We start from the raw sequence: 4,159 nt of genomic DNA, 5'->3' as shown, positions 1-4,159 counted from the left end.
ATAAATTTGTACAACTAACCAAAATATGTCCGACCATCTCTTTTATGGCCGGCCGACTAGAGTATGGCTGGCCAGGCATAAAACTGGTACAACTGGACTAATTTTGTATGGCTGAAGCAAATTTTAGAGAAAATGAGGTTTTTCAAGAGGATTCTCCTCCTATCTATTTGTGGGGGCATATTTTTTGAATGACAACACGTGGTTGAGGTGGCATCGAAGTGCCAGCCGAGGTGCCACGTGTCCTGGTCATGACGCCGAGATCATCTCGGCTAGGCCGAGGTTATCTGCGAAGATACCAGAATCCGAGATAAGAAGATAAGGGACAAGAGTCCTAGAATGGGAGAGAACTTCAGTTTGGGTAAAGATAGGACTCTTAGAGAGTTTATCCCAATCCTACTGGGAGTCTAAGATTAGTAGTAATCCTAGGTCCATTGAAGCTAGGCTTCAATTGGGACTAGGTTTGTGTTGGCTATAAAAGAGAGGCATCCTCATGGGTCTAAGATATGCTTTTTATGCTCTGAATAGTGAGTTAAGCACTTTTGCTATCTTTGAGAGATAACTGACTTGATCGTCGGAGTGCCCTCGGGTGGACGAACCACCGTCGGAATCTCTTCTTTTTGTGACAGGTCGTTCAGGCTTAATCTATTCTGCCAGTGTTCTTCAGCTGAGTGTTTGATTGGCAGTGTGGTCGAAAATTGACACACACAATTTGGCGCCGTCTGTGGGAAAAAAAAGAGAGAATAAATGGCTAACGACGGACAGAAAGAGAAGGTTGGAGACGACACCCCTACTGAGAGTGGGAAACACATTGACCTTGACATCGAAGAAGACAACTGCAACGAAAAGACTCGTGATAAGAATCACGGAGAAAAGGACGTTGGCCAGGAGGGCGGCGTACCGAAAAAATTGGACCGGAGCGGATATTATAACGAGGATGACCTCCAGGTCTGGAAAGATATCTGCGGAGGGACGACGAGATGAAGGGAATGGCAGACAAATTGGCGGACCTGCAAATGGTCGTCAATTTCATGATACAGAACAACGTCATGCAGCCACCATTCCCGTTGCAAGATATGCCGATTCCAGCGGCCAAGAAAGATGCCCAAAAAGGGGGGCAGAAAACAATTCCTGCAGTCCCTCAGCACGACAGGGCAAAGGGGCATTCTCACCGGCCCTCACGGGAGGTCGGGCACGGAGAATCAACGAGAAGAGAATCCCAGAAGACACGTCGAACCAAGGAAGCCTGCACCAAAGAACATTGGGATATTCAGGGGAAGGAACTCTGTTTTGACACGACCAATGAAGGGAGGTCCAAAGGGACTCACAATGACACTTGAAGTAGTGCACCAAAGAGGCTGAAATCCGAAGATAGCCGAGCTCCTGGACGAACCAAGGAGGGTCTGAGGGATTACCTCCAGAGAAAGCGACAAGATGCCAAGATGACCTCTCCGGTCAAGCCGAGGACACCGTTCACAGTAGAGTTGGACAAATTTGAGTCCCCGAAAAGGTTCCACATGCCGAGATTCCAGATATATGATGGTAAGTCGGACCCGAACTTTCACGTTAGCTTGTACCTGAACTTGATGACATTATACACCGGGAACGAGCTGTTGCTCTGCAAGGTGTTCCCCTCGTCCTTTGGGGAAATTGCATCGGAATGGTCTCACAAGTTGCCGAAAGGAACTGTGAAAACCTGGGAAGGCCTAGTCGAGATGTTCGTGGCTAGGTTTGTGACAAACAAACTACAACCATTAAGGGTGGACTCCCTGATGGCTCTGAGAATCAACGAGGATGAAAGCCTTAGGGCCTATGCCAAGAGGTAGTATGAGGTATTCAACTGAATACCAGGATGCAACCAAGAGGTGGCGGTCGTGTCCTTTAAGAACGGCCTGAAAGATGATTGTCTACTTCGAAAGTCACTGGCAAAGACACTGCCAAAGAGTATGGAGGAACTCATGGCCAGAATTGAGAAATATGCTAGAGCCGAGGAAGACGTGCGTGGGCAGAGGGCTGGAGAATGGTACTTGGAAGGTGCAATTTACAAGCTAAGGTTGGTTTAACACTTGTTGAAATTTAAAATTTACAAGTTGAAGTTAAACCGATGTCGTGTTTAACACTTATTGAAATTTTAAGAAAAATTTACAAGTTGGAGTTAAACCAAGGTCATGTTTAACACTTGTTGAAATTTTAAGAAAAATTTACAAGTTGAAGTTAAACTGGCGTCATGATTAAAGGAAGGAACGATATAGGTTCCATCACCTCAGGATGCCGAGGTAATAGAACGTAGGGGCAGTTGTGGGGGCATATTTTTTGAATGACAACACGTGGTTGAGGTGGCACCGAAGTGCCAGCCGAGGTGCCACATGTCCTGTTCATAACACCGAGATCATCTTGGCTAGGCCGTTAATTTGGGTAAAGATAGGACTCTTAGAGAGTTTATCCCAATCCTACTGGGAGTTCAAGATTAGCAGTAATCCTAAGTCCATTGAAGCTAGGCTACAATTGGGACTAGGTTTGTGTTGGCTATAAAAGAGATGCACCCTTATAGGTCTAAGGTATGCTTTTTATGCTCTGAATAGTGAGTTAAGCACTTTTGCTATCTTTGAGAGATAGCTGACTTGATCGTTGGAGTGCCCCCGGGTGGACGAACCACCGCCGGAATCTCTTCTTTTTGTGACAGGTCATTCGGGCTTAATCTATTCTGCTAGTGTTCTCCAGCAGAGTGTTTGATTGGTAGTGTGGTTAGAAATTGATACACACACTATTCGTTCTCACTTTGTCTTTGCTTAGTTTAAAACGAAAATCACAATATTTTGATTAAAAAGACGAGCTCGAACATCATGGAAATGATCATATTTGTGCACGACAAAAATCATTTCTAAAACAAGTTCTTTAAAGGTCTAAAAACATTTGTCCAAAATGGATGAAAAAAGGTAGAGCTTTCTGCTGGAGAAATCGAAAGTAACAAACGTTTCAAAACTTTTCAGGTGCTTGAAAAAGGGTGCCCAAATCTTAAAGCCGGTCAAAATGGGGTGTCTATAGGGGTATCCTTTTCGGTTTCAATAGGATCTTTTCATTTTTCAACCCTTTGGAAATGCCCTATGAACTTCCTCTATTTCGGAAGTGGACAAGGAAAAATGGAACTAATCGAACGCTGCCAATGCAACAGGGATATACATAAACCCTAGTAAGCTTTTCCCTTATCTTCAACTTCATTCCAATTAAATTGGAAAGCATTCAATTGTGAATTTGAGTAATCGAGAGAAATCTTTCAACCACTCAAACTCAGAAATTGAGGCATTGGTTTTCAAAACAGACTTCGCCATTACGATAAAAGAAAGTATTCTCTTTATTTTTGGCAATCAATTTTGGCCCACTTAGAAAACACAAAATAGCTTCTAGAATGCATTTAGTTGCATCATGTGGCTGGGCTTTTGCCTATAAATACCGGCTTCCTTCCCTTAGTTTTAAGGAATTTTGGACAAGAATTGGACCATTGCCAAGCTGAAAAAGCTATCCCGACTTCTCTAAAGCCTTGCTCGCATTCGAACCCGAGCCCAAGTCTTCAAATCAAGCCGTTACTCTGCCGGCGCCTCCAGCCTTAAGTTATGATCCTTCAAATCTAGCCATTTATTAGTATTTTCTGGTAACACTAAGTCGGATCAATGTGATTTTTTTCATTAATAATTCACACAAAAATTTAAGAAATGAATGACTCTGCTTAACAAAATACAGGATGATTTTGAACCATGAGGCCAAACTAAATAGTCCAGTGCTCTCTTTAACTTGACAGAAGCTTAAAACCCCTAATTCATGCCTTTGGATGGTTTGTGTTGCGCAATAATAGTTCTCTCTTTAATTTTATTTATTTATTTATTTTACGCAGTTTGGGTACATGTAGGTGTTTCTCATCTTCTCAAAATGAAGCATCCCCACATGAATGAATCGTAAAATTTCAGTCTCGGCTAAGTAAAACATCTTCCCTTTCAAGGGAGACAAGTTTCTAATACTGGTGTGTTTGATTTTGACTTATTGGTAGTTGCTACATTGGAACCATCAGGAGGCTGTACAAGATGCATTCTATGTTGATTTTAATACTAGATCCATCAGGTATTATGACAGGGGAATGTATTATCAATGATGAAACACATTTGAAAAA

This window comes from Camellia sinensis, chromosome 6 (genome assembly GCF_055761805.1).
Source record: "Camellia sinensis isolate YWXY chromosome 6, ASM5576180v1, whole genome shotgun sequence".
NCBI classification, from domain to species: Eukaryota; Viridiplantae; Streptophyta; class Magnoliopsida; order Ericales; family Theaceae; genus Camellia; species Camellia sinensis.
This window is presented reverse-complemented; position numbering follows the sequence as displayed.